Consider the following 17,108-nt stretch of genomic DNA (forward strand, 5'->3'; position numbering starts at 1 on the left):
GATAGGCTACCGCAAATTATCTTTACCTTCCTACACAAGACAGTCTCCTGTTGACTAATTTTCGTTGCTCTGACTACGTCCCCTTATTTGTTCCAACTGTGTGCAAAGGGAGATCAGTAAGCGACTATTGGATGGGAGGCCTGTATGGATTGTTTTCGGACCCTACATCTTTCTAGATGTGGGTCTGATCTATCAGGCTACATTGGACAATCAAAGTCCAATAAATAAGATTTCTGGGAGGAAACTGTAAGGATAAAAGTAACCCATGCAGAAGCAAAAACATTTGGGGCATCAAGAGCATCACTCGGTTCAATAAAATGTGGGTAACCAAGGCTAAGATGTTGAAAATAAAGTTTTTAGAGCACAGGCTGCAGATTTTATTTTCTACTGGTATCAACCAAAAGATACAAGTAACATCAGTGAAGGATGAGGTCAGTTAAAACGAGAAAAAGGTTAAGGACCTGTAATTTGGTGCATAAAGGGATATATACAGTATTTCCCGTTTTGTGAGCTTTAAGACAAAAACTTTTACCTGGTAACCTGAGGCACTTTTTCTTCTTGTGGATTATCTTTGATACATAGATAGATAAAGGATCCTGTAACCTGCTGCAATTTTGAAGAAAATGTAGAGGTCATGTACTAGTCGTAGTAGTATTGTTTATCATAGCGCTCTCTCTCATGTATATATATATATACACATGTGTATATATATATATATATATATATATATATATATATATATATATATATATATATATATATATATAGATAGATAGATAGATAGATAGATAGATAGATAGATAGATAGATAGATAGATAGATAGATAGATAGATAGATAGATAGATAGATAATAGGATGAAGTAGGTATTGAGAATATACTGTATACTGTAAAAGTAGATTTGATTCTAAATGTTCATCTTCATAAAAACCTTCAAGCATTCATATAATTTGTACGTGACAATTTCAGACAGAAAGCATATGGACATCCAGGGATCACAGGGTGCATTATTATTGATATTGAACCTCAATGTTTTATATCATTTACAGCATCAGTACTCCCCTCACACCCCAACAAGTCTCTTCTATATTGGACACTGACCTTGGCCAACAATCTGGCACGCCGCAAATCTCATTTGTCTAGCCAACATACAATGTAAATGGTTTTTGGAAAATTAAAAATCCATGCTGCCCAATTTAATATAGGACAGAGCTTCTGGGCACCGGAGGATATGCATTAAGGTCTAATGATATTACCTATAACTCTACTATGTAGTCTACTCCCCAGAGGAAATGCCCAGAAACGTCACGCTTGAATATGGATGCAGATGCACAACATAACATTACTGAATTACACTGATTTGCAGTTTTGACCAAAAACGACAGGTTGTTGTTTAAAGTATAGAATAAATTAAATTTTTTCGCCACTTTTCATCACTCCTTCTGACACACTTGAGCAAAAAGATGTTGATAATTTTATTTGAACTAAGATGTTTGTAAAATATAGTTGTTAAGATGTATATTATCATCATATTATCAACGTCATATATTTTAATCCGTGTAAAACATGCTGTAAAGAAACTTAAAAAAAAGTAAATGTTCCTGCTGTCTTTTCATTCATGCGAGTGTCTTCATGCAGAAAAGACAGTCTGCTTTCTTTTTTACTATGTTGCTGCTTGTTCATGCAGAATGCTTTGTTAGCTCCTCCTCCTTTACCTACCAGTGAAAATCTTTATGTTATAAATATTTTGTCAGCATAACCTAAACAACAATTACTTAATAAAACAAACAAATAACTAAAAAGTATATAAACAAATAATTCCTGCAGATGGAACTGCCCTCTCCTTTCTCCCGCACTGAGGCATCGTGCCCTCATCACTTTCCTCTGCCTTTTCCTCTCAGGCAAATTCCCTGCTTTCTCTTCTTCACTGTAAAGTCCAGGGCCCCTGTGAAGGTCTGGTTAATGATGAAATACTCCTCCTGTCATTTAATGGCAGTGAGGGAACTGTCATGCTTTGCTGCTGCATCAGACCAAGGATGGGGCTCTAATTTTAACTATAAAGCAGCTGTGATCTCTTTGTCATATGTCCAATGCAAATTTGTGTTTTAAACTATCTGCACCAACTTATGTGCCTACATCATTTGATGCACTAATACAAATATTGCACAATATATTTGATTAATTATATGAAATATTGTATTTAAATAATCTGAAAACTATTCAAAACAGCAATAGAGAAAGCTTATGCATGAGCTGTTACAGAGTAATTATCATTTCTTATAATCTTTCGATGTGTTGGCGTGCTATAAGGGACAATAATCTTTAAGGTAATGGGTTAACAGTATTGCAACACATGCAGCCTCTGGCTCAACGTTCTGCATAAAGACAAGGAAACAATAAGTGCAAATGGAAATGCTTGCGCTTCCTTTTTTCTCTTCAACGCTCTCTAATCACACACTCTCTCTCTCTCTCTCTCTCTCTCTCTCTCTGCCCATCTCAGTGGATTATCACCTGCAGGCTGTAGGGCCTTCGTTGGCCTCGTAAATGCGTTAAGCTCCACTTTGACAATTCCAGCCTGGACTCACAGCAGTATGTTAAACGTGCACAACTTCTTAACATGCTGGAAGCATGTAATTTAATTGGCACTACTGCAAAAATTAGCCCACAGTTATTTTTCTGATGTGGCGACGCGGTTCAATACTTAAGATTTACCCATAGCCTGGACATAGAGAACTCAACAAACCCTTCTGATGTGCAGTTTTTGGACCCGTGAAGGCATCTTGGCAGGAGCTGACTGAGGCCATCAGCTGGGGGGGGGGGCTCTCTGCTTTGGGTGAAAGCGGCTGCCAGCTGCACCAGCAGAGCTGGCAGCCGCTTTCGGCAGCTCCAGCCTCGCCACCGGACCCTTCTGGGCCAACCTAGACCCAGTCCCAGAGATCTGTTAGTGCAATTAACAGCACAACAAGCCAACATTTCTTGAAAATAAGAATGATTATCCTCTCTAACCTCTTAATTCACAGCTCATATGCCAAGTTTATAAAACATGTTAAGTGAACCTTGAAATTAACACTGCACCCTAAAATACAGCTGTCACTCAAAAACACACCCTTGATTATGCACATATTTGTGCTGTCGTGTAATTTAGTTGATGAGTTATATAATCTGTTTAATCAGCTACCATAAAGAGGAGTGCAAAATCAAAGAATTGTAAAGATATACAGTATTATGATCAATTTTTATTCTAAAAGGATGTGGGGAAAATAAAGCACAAAGCTTGTCTGTTTATATTCGGAAACAAGATCTTGTTTGCACTTACGGACTACATGCATGCCGCTCTCGAGTCGTGGAACCAGTTTCTTACACTAGAGTATTTTTCATAAAAATATTTATCCTGGAAAAGTGCTGCTAAAGTATTTCTGGTAAAACTCTGACATTCTTTGGTTGTGTTGTATTTTTTTTCTGTTTCATTCTGGCTCTACCTACAGTAAATACTGTAAATACTGGATCTTTTATTGTGACCCAGATGAAGACCACAAGCTGTTGGTGGCTGTACTTTGAACTTCAAGTGTTGCTGGAGTCTTGTGACCTCCCAATAAAGCTTCTAGTATAAATTGTTTCTCTTGACAAACACATCTACTCTTGTGGGTTGGTCTCCCTGTGGAAATTCAAGAAAAGCCACACTCTATGTGGCTCTATGGCCCTCGAGCCCCACATGGGATGGACTAAAAGCGTGGAAATGCCTGAGGATCACCCCTCTGGTCAAGTTTTTGCTCGTAAAATGCAACACACATGCCATGCACACTCCCCGTTCTTCCTGCGGCCTTCCATCCTCTCTCCTCCTGTCTCAGCAGGAAGGTCACAAGAACACAGTTATCATGCTCAATTTGATTACATCTTAATCTAATCAAGCAAAGCAGAGAGAGCCCCATTGATTTTTTGGGACACAGAGTAATGTTTATTGGGCTTAGAGGCACATGGCTGATTCCTCGACAAGGTTAAGTCTACAGTGAAATGTCACTAAGTCTATCAGAAAACATGTTATTTATTTACAGCTCTCTCTGCAAAATACGAAAACTGTGAGCCCCTCCGGTAAAAAGACATGGAACACAGCTGAGCAAAGGGATCAAGGAGGAATCCCCCCCCTCAAAAAGAAAAACATGCAAAGAGATGTTTATGTAATGAAATGGAAACGAACATATGGGAACTTTATGCACGTGATCTCTAACTCAAGATCACAGCAGCTTACAGCCATTCAGCTATGTGATGACTACTTCATACACATATGAGCACGAAATATGTGCATGAATATGTGTAGATATTCATGAATGAACTATGAAATGTGAAACAGAAGCACTTGTGGTCAGTAAGAACTCTGACGATGTGTCCTTCAGCCTTCATATGGTCAACCAACCATGGGTCTACGTACAAAGGTGGTTGCCCATGCCAACCTTCACATGTGACTCTTGAAAATCCCAATCCCAAAACCCAGTAGGATGCAGCCTGAGATGAAGACTGGAGAACATTGTACACTGCAGCGAAGCGTCGCCCCCGCTCCGCTTCCCACCCTCCCCTAGCAGCAGGAAACAAGCTGGGAGATGATGATGACGAGGGCTTTTATGGAATGGCGAGGCCCACTCACCTTCTGGTTCACCACACAGTGTGCACTGTGATTCTAAACAAGGACCAAAGAGAGACAACAGGAGATTAATAGAGGCAACGCATATGTGAAAGTCCACGTCTTGTGCGTGCGTGTGTGGCGACAAATATTTGAATCCACGTCCTCCATGTGACAATATCATCTGTTATTCAAGGTTAAGCATTTCTCTCGCTTTCTGTCAGAAACAAATAAAACTGAACAAACAGAGAACAGCAAACTAGCTCAGTGCTCTGAATGCCTTCGCAACATATGAAAAACCCCAGCTGCCGTGCAGAATATGACCCTCACCCACATGCAGCTGCTTGAAAGGAAAAAAAAGAAGAAAAAATTATGCAGCGACAAGTTCAAATAGGGTAAAAGAATGCAAATCATATTGCCTCAATACATCACTCTTATGTCCTGCAGATGGAGTGTGTAAACACGGCTCACCAACCTGAATGAGACTAAAACTTAAAATAAAAGTCATTGATTTAAATCTGTGCACTATCGATTATCTTCATGAGGGATGCTGCTCTCATTTTAATGGTATACCAACATTCCCATGCACCATGCATCTTAAAGTAAACTGATAAGTAACTATTGTTGGTATGCTTTTTACGCCATGCAGATTAGCAGAACACACACCGTGAGGCTCACTATATGGGCATCACTGTTAATGAAGTATGAGTCCTTCCCATGAGCCACGAGAATGCAAGAAGCCTCAAAGAATTGTTCTGTGATTACTTTAAACAAACAAAGTTATTAAGAGGGCATGTTTTGAAGTGTAAGGCATAATGAGCAGAACGAGGATGAAACTGAGCATCACGTCCTCAGGCCTTGTTTTCCCCAGATGGCTTCAAAAACAGCTGTGCTGTGTCAGAGTTTGTCTGTCATCCCCGACATGCCCAAAAGAAGCCACGTTGTGTTTTCTGTCAGGGCCCCTTCTTAATTTAATAGCCACTAATTAATGACTTAATGAGACCAGCAGCAAGCTTGGACTTGTTGATTGTCATATTTTGGTGAAAAGTGAGACAGCTCTCTTTGATAGCTCCAATCCTTAAATCCTCTGGGACACAGACATAACAAAACATAACTGTGAATGCAATTTTTTTTTCCCCTTTCCCTTTCTCTACCCAGATGACCTTGCTTAAGGGCAGTGAGGATGAATGAAGGATCCCTTTTTCAAGCAGTTTTAGGGGTTGCTGTTCTGGTCAGTGTGGGGTGGTTGTAAATTGTCACAGCCTCGCTGCCGTCTTTTTAAACTGCCTGCTGGCTATTCCCTGGACATCATGATCTCATTCTGCTTTAAATTTTTACAGCAAAAATTTAATTGCTCTGCCAGAGCACCTCCTTTATATACTAAATGCATAACTTTATGTTTACTCTAGCTCAAAAAAGCCTGGCTTTATAATTTAATTGGCTATGAGAATATGCTGCAAATTCACACCGCACAAAGACTGAACTGAACTCTACGAACAACACAGTTTGTTATGGCCACCTTGGAGAAGTAATTGCATTGCTTTCTTGGGAGGGCAGGTAGTGGCTGGGATCTGTGGGGTTGAGCACAGCACAGTGCCACAGGTGCAGTGGCAGACAGGAGACGCCTCGAGAGAATTTACTGGTTTAATTAGCCTTTTTACTTCCCACTCCCCACAGTACTATTCCACAGAGTCAAAGCAATTGGCTCTATTAGTCTGCCCCTGCCTGTTTAAATTTAAGGCACTCCTGAATTTCCCCATGTAGAGACCATATTGATTTGGTCGGGCTGTTTTTACAGTAGAGGGAAGTGTTCTTGGGTAATTCTCATTTGTTCTCAAATCGGAACTGTAAAGTGGCTGACAACTAGTGGCCTTCAGGAAAATACATCCAAGTCTAGCATCTAATTCCAAAATAATAGAATTTGGGTCACCACAGTACATCATGAAAGAGTAAGAGGCTTTGTCATCTTGCTTATCTATTCTTACAAGGTTTGCGCTGGTTGTCTTGTTTTACGAGGGCACAGCTTTCTTCTAAACGGATGACGCTGAATATCTCGACAAAATCAGAAGTTAAAAAAACCTTAAAAACGAACACAGTATCACTCCTGAGCCGTAAGAGCATCCATAGAGCCGTTTTTTTTTACAATAAAGGCTTAAAGAATAAGATAAATACATCAATGACAACATTTCTAAGGCTCCAAAAGTGTGTACGCTTTGGGCTTTTAAGAATCAATACTTTGCGGTCAAAAAGACAATTAAATAAATGAAGAATAAATAAATCATGCTGGGTTCTTTTCATGTCCAAAGAAATGTCTGTAAGGAAGTCTTATGACTGAGGTGTGGGGAGGACCCAAATGCAGGATATCCGGAGACAGAAGAAGCCAACAAAAGTGATTTACAGTATTTAAATTTGTCAAAAACAAAAGGCAACTACTGAAAGAAAATCAAACTAAGCTGCAAAGGAGAGAACAGGAATAAGATAGGGATTTGAAGGGGAAAAGGAAAGAGACACAGACGTGAACAATCAGGAGAGATGGGAACAAGAGAAGTCAAACCAGACCTTACCACAGAAAGAGTTTCAATCTAAAACAGAAAGCTAAGCAACCAGCTAACACACCAACATCATGAGAACAGGTCGGGCCCCAACCCTATCCCCTCGTCTCTTGTAATTACTCTACATGTAGTTCTTTAATATATATCATTAAGATTCTGTATGAAAGCTACTTAAACATGGTCATGGTTCACATCCCTTCACATGAATGTGCCACTACAACTCTTCCCAGATTGATGAGAAGCAACAATTTACTCTCTTTTCTAGAGGTGCTCACTTGCAGATGATCAATGGATCGGGTGTATTTGAATCTTTTCACTCTAAATTCCTTCAAGAGAACCTGTCATGATCCCTCACCCGATCACCTGCCTGCGACTCCCACCTCATCAGCTTCACCTGTGCTCCCTCACCAGAATAAACCCACTCAGTCTTACCTGATTGTCTTAGCTCCATGCAAAGCCTTCTAGCATTTTTCTCTGGATTGTCTTGTTGGCTTCGACCCTGCTTGTTCCTGACTACTCTGCCTGCTCGTCGCTTGTCTGGTTCCTGGTTGCCTGAAGGTTTCTGCATCTAAGGACTGATTTTTGGTCGGTGCAGGTTGTGGACTACCACGTTCAGCTTTTGCTTGTACCACCTTAATCTTGGTTAACAAATTGAACTGTTCCATCGGCCTCGTTCTGTGCTATTCTTGAATTCAATGTCATGCCCATCACGGTACCTTGTTCTGCCTTTTTTCTTTCCTTTTCAGAACCAAAATCCAGTTTCATTGGCAAAGTCAAAACACACAAGGATTAGTTTTTTTTTTCGTTTTTCTTTGTTTCTGGCTCCTGTTGTGGAAAATAATATATGAGAATACATACTACACACGCGATACACAAAAACCTGCACCTTTGTTATTTACATACTGTATAGGACTGAATAAGAAAAAAAGTAATGTGCACACTTAACTAGAGAGATAAATGACAATGAATGCAGTGTGTGATTGCAAACACTGTTGTCTGATAAGTGTATATTGAATATGGATGGAGCATGCCAGGAATTTATGCCCGTGATTACACTGACAAAGAAACCGCTTTGTGTCTAATTATTTCCAAGTTCTGTATCTTTCAGAGGGATGCAGATGGAAAAGGTTGTGTCCTGTGTTACAGCAGTCTGTGGTGATTGTCCTCAGGTTGTGTTGGTAAATACATAACAGATAGTAAATGTGTTATGTTTTATTCACCTGAGGTTGTATTTACCGAATTTGAAGACCTCAAGAATGAGAAGTTGTTTGACTATGTCCTGAAACGTGAAACCTTAGAGCTCGTTTCAGAGCTTTACCACAAAAGCGGTGTCTGTATGTTGTACCAGATACTAAGGGCCAATCCCAATGTTCACCCTACTCACTACCACTAGCCCTCACTCACTACCACTTCACCCTCAAAATGAAGCCACAAGGGGTAGGACTTTGTAATCTTCCCTAGGGATTGGGACACCACTTGCTACGTCACTGCGTGGTTTACGTTCGGGTACGTAAGCGACTGCGTAGTTACCTATGCACATACGTCACACCATATCAGGAAGCCGAGAGCTAAAAGCTGTTTTAATTTCCGCTGTAGCGCTGTTAATGCCACTTAAGTTTTAATATTTTTTCAGGCATAAAAGTAACCGTTAAGATCCCCAACCTGGGCTCAGTTTATCCAAATAACGCCTGTTAAGACATTTGCTCCGATGTTTTCGGGGATGAGAAGAGCCGCCGGCGATTTCTGGTTCCGCGTTAAATCGACGCAGAGCCTACGGCGTAGAGCTTTACCACGCCTACGGCGTAGGTTACGGCGTAGATTATGCCGTAGGTTACGCGGCGACACGCACCGTACGGCGCGTGTCCCCACGTAACCTACACCGTAGGCTCTGCATTGGTGTAACACGGAACCATAAATCAGCCTTTATTCTGGCGAGATCTGAAGATACAACGCAACAATGAGCAAGCGAGTGATTATGTACATTCACTGAGTGAATATTATGAAAGTAAATTATACTGTATATTTCTCGCTAAAAATGTAATCAAAACGCATTTTTATGCAGAAACTAACTCAAAATATTATATTATTAAAAATATATATTCACTAAAAATTAGAAATGTCCGCCATGTTTTTTTGTTTGATTCAGTCTGCAAATGATGACGTAAGCATTCTGGGAAATTTTTCTGGCCCTCGGTCGGCGAGTCAGCATCTGAAATCCCTCGTTCTGTAGGGCTAGATTCATACACCCTACCCCTCATTAGGCCCACTACCCCTACATGCAAAGAGGAATTGGGACACCACTACCTTCACGGGAACGCGCAAAATTTAGGGGTAGGGCTGAAAAGTAGGACTAGGGGGTGTATTGGGACTGGCCCTTAGTCTATAATTGAAGGATGAAAACATATAAAAGTAGCATTAAACACGTGATTATAACCAGTGTAAGTTGTCGGAGTTAGTTGTGGGCGTGGTTTCACGCATCGCTCCTGTCGTTACGTCACGACGGGAGCAGAATCTGAACGGCTCGTAGAAGCCACGTGACACTGGATGGCTCATCCGGGCGGCTGTACAGACACTGCAGAATTTGGTTGCTTTCCTCCTTCTCTGAGTTGGCAGGCTGAGGGGAGACCACTTTATATATGTTAAAGCAAGAAAAAACGTGTTTTTAATAATAGGTCCCCTTTAATTACTCATTTAGAGTTAGGTTTTAAACCTTAAAATGATCTCTGTCTGTTTTGAATCAGTTTCACTTACAGTATGACAGCACCAAAGACCACTGACCACAGTGAAAACTATTTACATCCTTCACGTAATACATTTTGGCCTTGTTTGAAAGTGAAACCAAGCTATAAAAACAGATTTATTTTCATGTTAGCTAAGATACTATAAAGGGTTTCCAAGCAACTGCTTTTTAATTTCATACTAATATACAAGGAAAAAGAAAGAAACTCCAGGAGGTGGACAGAAGTCACTACAGGGGATCAAGGACTTGGAGAACTGCAAATGAAGCGCTATAGCCATCTGTGCATCATACTTTTATCTTCATATCCTGCTTGAATTAAGCTCATGGGTATTTGTTAATACAGTGACGGGGTCTGTCTATGGTGTCCCCTGGAATCAGCCAATCTCCAAACACAACATACACGGGGAACAATTCCTTAGCCTTGATCTGATAATGTATTCATCCATAATTAAAGCTCTCATTTCCATATCACGCAGCTTGCTCACACCTTCCCCAGCGGCTGATCTCACTTTTAGCATCACTCCCTCCTTCCTCTCCTTTTTCTTCAAGCCATATGATGAGATACAGGTGATAATTAGCAATCGCAGTGCTAAAAATGCTATGTGGTGTGTTTTGGAGAGAAACACATGGTTATATAAGCTAAGGTGAGATGGGGATTGAAAGCTGACGTATAATGCAGTTAGTGTGAGGGTATAAACACTTTGCTCAGGGAGTTAATATGTTTCATCGATGACTTGGGATTTACTACAAGAAACAGCCTATAAGCTCTATTTGTTTTAAGGCGGGGAAGCACACCGACTGTGACAAACAAGCCAAATAGAGGCTTGTTATAGGGGCAGTTTCAATAGGTGGTCAATAGAGAGAAGTACACAACAACTGATGCTGAAGAAATAACCCAACTGTTCACTAACAGGCATGGCCTCACACGGACAAAGATATAATCACAAATGTATTTCAAAAGAACATTATGGTCTATGCTTTCCACTTTTCCACTTATGGATGTGGATGCTCACCACTTCTAGTTTACTTTCCTCTCAACTGGTGCAATCTATCTTCAGTCGGGCCCCCTGTATACCTGCAGCCTCCTCCGGAGCTGATCCAGCATTTCTTAGAGAGGATGCTTTGCTATGAAAAAAAGGCGAGAGAGAAAGCTGTGAGTGCAAGGATGCAGGAGAAACCTGGCAGAGTACTGGAAGTCCCTCCTGGCTCTTCAGACGTTACTTACACCGCACTGTCACACACGCTCAAGCAGTACGCTGCATAAAGACACATTTTGTGTTGTACAAGAACAAGCTTGCATGTAAAAATCTATCAGCATAATACCTAATATTACTTGTACTTTATGGGATCATATATGAATGACTATGCACTATGCTATAGATTTAAATTATTTAAAACTAAGGGAATCATTTTTATCCTTCTTTACCTGGATAAAGGGACAATTTATTGGTGTGATGGCTTGCACTATCGCCTCACCACTACAAGGTTCCCAGTTTCAGCTGGGTGTTTGGATGTTCTCCATGTGATAGTACAGGCTTTCTCCGAGTGTTACAACTTTTTTCCACAGTCAAAAAACATGCATGTTAAGTTGGCTATTGTTTTTTAAATCAACTCTTAATGTGAGTGAATGTGTCTCCTTTGGCCCTGAAAGTAGGTATAAAAAGACAGATGGATGAATGTTCTATCTTTGACTGAAAACTGATACCACTGTCATTTATGTGGAACTAATAAAAAATTAAAGCTGCAAGCAGCGATGAACGGGCCCTCGCACCCTTGTGCACGTTCAGGCATGCTGCAGTGGAAGCGCTTGTATGACTTTCATGTAGATTCTTCAGGCCTGGACATTTAGCGGATGACGCCAGCCACGACTCGCTATGTCAAACCATTCAAAAGTTATAGCAGAAAATAGGGACTATCACATATTGACCAATCAGAGTATCAAACAACCAATCAAAGTAATGCGCGTTGTCGCATTATGAAGACGCACATTTTGGTCCATAACACATCTGGGTGCACGTTACGGTTCGGGCCGTATTAACGGCCGAAGACATGGCATAAATTGCGGCAAAATTACACGATTAATAAAAAATGGCCGACTTCCTGTTCGGTTTCGGCCATGTTGTGACATGATGCAGGTGTGTACCGATTTTCGTGCATGTACGTCAAACCGTATTGTGGGGCTTGAGGCACGAAGATTTCTAGGGGGCGCTGTTGAGCCATTTTGCCACGTCCATTAATGCAAAACCATTAAATATCGAATTTTTCGCCAGGCTTGGCTTGCGTGCAAAATTTGGTGACTTTTGGGGCACGTTTAGGGGGGTAAAAAGGCCCTCCTTTCGTTGGAAAAATAAAAATGAAGAAAGAAGAAAGGAAAAGTGCTTGGGCCCTAACAGTTTTACCATTTATGGCACCAGTTTATTAAGGTCCTCAGACCAGAATATTTTAGATGTTTCCCTGCTCTGACACATCTGGCTCAAATGAACCTGGTCATTACTATAAAAATGTTTTAAAAGCATATTCAATACTGTAATTAAAAAGTGGGTACAGTATGTATACTGTATACTCTAGCCCAGCAGTTTTCATTAGTAAGTAGTTTTTATGATGGTATATCACCGTAAAAACGACTATGCTACAGCATAAATGGAAGCTGTGTCCCACTGCAGCGGTGCATTGCATTAAGAGATCTACCATGCGATAGACTGGTAAGTTGAACACAGACTGTAAAATACAATGGACGAAACAAGTAACTTGACCCATTGGTTGACGAAGACCTTTTTTCTTTGTACCAGATGCAGCCATGTTGCTGTGGAAGCTGACAGGAACACGCCCACGGTAAGATGGTTGGAACTTGTGTGCAACCAATCAGCAACCATCTAAGTCCCGGCTTGAGGTTCATCCAGAACTAACATTTGTTGCAGTTTCTCGGCTGGCTGGTAAAGTCTGGCTGTAAAAGCGAGTGACTCCCACGGATTCCCATGTTAAAATATCCAGCTTTAGAGAAGAAATAAACATATTTACAGCCTGGTTAAAAAAAATCACATGAGTTCACAACCCTAACAACTCTTAGGGGGTGAATATTTTTGTAACATGCTAGGAGAAATTATATAGAGCATTAACTTTATTTTTTAGTATGATTGAATGGCACTGGGCTCAGCCAGTGGTTAGCAGCTATCACTTCTTCATCTGTATTTGTTATCCCACTGCGGTTAGTGAAGCCACCAGCCATTTGTACAAACCCAGTGTCGGCTAAAGGCAACCGTTATTTTTGATTTCACCGCTGAGAACATGTTAAACAGTATATTGTGCTGTAAACGTCTGCCAGGAGCACTGCAGATATATTTCAGCGAGGGATGGTCAGCGTGTTCCCGCCGGTTTGCGGGGAACATGGCTACGCCCCGTACAATGAAAAATAGGTTTCAAAACCCCTTCTCATAAACCAATGGGTCGTGTGATGTAATGCTTTGTCCGTTGTTTTATTATAGTGTGTGGTTGCAGACTGTATAAGAAGAACAGGACAAACCCACTGTGATTTCACCCGTTGGTTTTACTGAAGTATGCGTTTGAGGCATCCTTTACTGTCGTACTGCATGGCGCCACACAAATTGGCAGAAGCAGCAGGACTGGAGGCTGGCTGGAACACAATCACTTTAGTTCAGTTACCAAACGTTGGCTATGTAGCTTGGCTACTGATTTGGCTTCTGATTTCACCACTGAAACAACATTTGAAACAAGTAATGTCAGAGTTAAAAAGAGGACGGGGTGAAATCAGAAAGCACAGGGCCTTGGACAAGTTGTCGCTAAATGATATCAACCTTGCAGTCCCCTGGAGCCTCGTCACAACTGGCTCCTGGCTACTTCAGCCACGGTATTAGAGAGGAGATGTGGAGCCCATGGAGGAGCTCTGTGGGACCACCTTTTTCAAATGTTGCCTGTTTTTTAAACCAGGCTGTAAATATGTTCATTTCTGCTGCAAAGTTTTAAAATGGAAATTAACTTGCTTTCGGAGCCAGACCCCAGTGGTCAGTCGAGGAACTGCAAATACATTCACTGCTGTTCACATCAGACTAGCAAGCTGGATCAAACCCCATTGGTTGCATGGTAGACATAGTATTTCTCATATACTGCAAAAGGTACAGTCAGTTTGTAGTACCGTGCATGCTGTGTAGAAAACTGACAGGACCTGGACTGTACTACATTGTATAGTAAGTTTATCACGACAGATATTAATTGAATTTCAATGTTCATGCTTGTTACTCTGTCATACATCGGTCAATATTAGAAGGTTTTTCTTCATGCATAGAAGGAAAAGTTCACAACAATAAAAGGGTAATAAAAGCAGCATAAAAATCATATTAAAACAGGTTGTAGATCTACAAATGTCCCTTTTATTAGCACATACACGGAAATAAGAAACTGAATAGAGTGCAGTAATGAGGAGCACATTTTCAAAACCTCTCTTAATAATCTCTCTTTTATGAGGAAAACTGCAGGTGTCCTACATCAAACAGCGAGGGTCTGAAACCAAGCCAGTCATAAGTGTTTGTGGGTAAAGACATTGTGAGGCAACTACAAACGGTTTCACCACAAAAAGCTGCATCATAGCAAGTTGTCAAAAAGAAGAAAAAAAAGCTTTTAATCGACTCCTGTGTGGGTGGTTCGGTGTGACGCGAGTGCGGGTGTAACCTCGACCTTCAGTTAGAGACAAACCCTGTCATCTGTGGCAGCTAAAAAGGCATCGCCCATCAAAATGCATCCCCTGAGTATTCAAGAAATCTGTTTGTGTGGGTACGTGAGAGGCTGTGAGGCCATTAATGCTTGAAGCAAGCACATCTTTCTCCAATGAGACAACTGTAAGAGTGTTGGGATTACGGTAAATATCTTGACTGTTTCATTTATATCAAATAAAAATGAGAATATAACAACAACAACAACAACAACGAAAAATGCTTACTAATTTTCAGTCACACTGAAAGAAAGTTTTATTTGTATGTGTATGATTAAGAGTTAGAGGTATCTAAATGCCCACTAGCAAACTATAATATCTGAACCCAGAATTGATGAGGTGATGAGCTCAGTCAGATGCTCGGAGCAGAGTCACCAGTCCTGGAAATCAAAGGGAGACAGATGAGGTGGTTTGAGCATCTGGTCAAGATGCCGTCCAGACACCTTCCAGGGGTGTTGTTTCGATATGTCCGACCACAAGGGGGCCTCAGGGCAGACTCAAAACCTGCTGGCCCAGGAATGCCACAGTGTCCCCCCTGCAGGAGTGAGAGGTAGGACAATCTCTGACTAGACTTTTGACTCTTCAACTTGCTCCTCTAAAAGGAGTATAAAAATAATAGATGAAGAATCCCAAGAGGAATGAACTAATTAAATGATGTCAGTTTTAAAAATTGAGGATTCTTCTACTTTTTTATTTCGCTTTTGGCAGCCTGTCTTGATTGCATGCTTGTAGACATACCAGGAATGTGGAAAAGAAAGAATACGACTAGTCACAAAAGAGAAAGTGAGCACTTGACTGCTCAGTATCACGATGATAAGCATCTTATCTATCACCCATGTTGAGTTGATAGTATCTATATGGTGTAAAACCAAGTGAAGCAGAACTTGGTTAAAGAGAGGACAGTTGTGATTAACATTCAATGGAATAACGGCTTAAGATAAAAGTCTTCAAGTGTTAAAAGCACAGGCTACAGAAATGTAACCACTTTCTGATTGTGGAGGTGACAAGAGATTACCGGCGATATATTTATCACTATAATCTGTCTGCTGGTCCAGCAGAAACAGTGATGCTTCTTTGACCCAAAATCTTTGGCTGAGTGCTTCTTTCCAAGTTGGTGGCCTTTTGAAAAAAAATTAAAAGATGGAAGCACGATGAGCTAAAAAACAAGATTTTTAGTAGTATTTAGTAATCATGAAAGTTAATTCAAAGGAGAAATCCAAACCCATTTCCACGTGAGGTCACAAGTAATCACCCTGAAGAGCTACGTTTTACTGCCGTCCCCTCGGCTCCTCTACCCACGCCCAGTAGGGATGTCTCAGCGTACTTCTTCATTGAAGTTCAAGTGTAATTTCATGCAAATACATTTTAAAGTCCACAATATGTGGTTGCAACATTGGTCCATAGCTGAAACATTGACATTTAACAAAAAATGCTAAAAAATGCTACTATTACTACACTTCAGTAGATTGAGTCATTGTATCCACACATAAGATTTTCAAACTCATATATCTGTGTTTTACATTAAAGGAAACATCAGGCATGAGCCAAAAATTTGCCAAAATTAAAAAACATTTTAACATTTTAGGGGCTCAAAAATGTTATATAAACATAACTTTTGTAAACAGAAAAGTCTACATTTGGGATCAAATAAAACTGTCATAAAACTCATGCACAACTATAATATTATGAAATACACCTTTTAAGGCGGGAAGATGCGTGTAGGTGGCATCACACAGCAGAATGAGCCAGAGGTCCATCTGGTGTGATATATGTCAAATAATATTTGAGTTTTTGCCTTGCTCTTACTTGTTGTTGGTCAGGTTTGACCATGTAAAAGAGCATTAGTTGGGTTAATGGTAGGGGTGTAACAATATATCGTGCCACGAAATTTCGCGATACAAAAACGTCACCATACGTGTCGTGGAGGTGACAAAGTGTATCGCGATATTGGGTTATTAATATTAATCTATTGTGTTGACTAGTAACCATGTATTATAGAACTGGATGGGAAATTGAAAATGGCCGCCCATTCATTTCAATGCATTCTGCTCAGCCAGCGCATACGCCGAAAAAATCTCTGACTTCCGGGTTTACTTCCGCATACACGGGCCCATAGAGCATGCGCAGTTGAGTCACCTCCCATGATGCTCTGGGGCCTCCCATCATGCCCCGGGGCAATGACGCGAGTATTCATATAATATGTAATAATATAATATATGAATTCATGTATATTATTACATATATAGTATTACATATATTATTAATGTATTAATATAATATAATTACATAATATATATTAATATAAACACCCGTGGAATGCACGGACACGGTTGTGACGTCAGCCGTGACGTCACGCCCAGAAAGAGACTTTTCTTTGACTTTTCTGGCCGTTATAAAACATTTTTGACGATATAAAGTCCATGACTTAAAAATATAGATTACAAAGATTAGTAATTGCCGGTGATTACAGCTGGAGGTG

At 40.5% G+C, this 17,108-nt stretch overlaps 1 protein-coding gene across 1 annotated transcript in view; it reads right to left on the reverse strand.

The window, feature by feature from the left end:
* Positions 1-17,108, reverse strand: part of dlgap2a (discs, large (Drosophila) homolog-associated protein 2a) — a 164,311-nt gene that overhangs the window by 113,673 nt on the left and 33,530 nt on the right. The window contains exon 2 of the mRNA XM_061743414.1: positions 4,639-4,671. The gene's annotated coding sequence lies outside the window, so the exon portion shown is untranslated. The remainder of the gene's footprint in view (positions 1-4,638; positions 4,672-17,108) is intronic.

The sequence above is a fragment of the Cololabis saira genome, chromosome 16, assembly GCF_033807715.1.
Source record: "Cololabis saira isolate AMF1-May2022 chromosome 16, fColSai1.1, whole genome shotgun sequence".
NCBI classification, from domain to species: domain Eukaryota; kingdom Metazoa; phylum Chordata; class Actinopteri; order Beloniformes; family Belonidae; genus Cololabis; species Cololabis saira.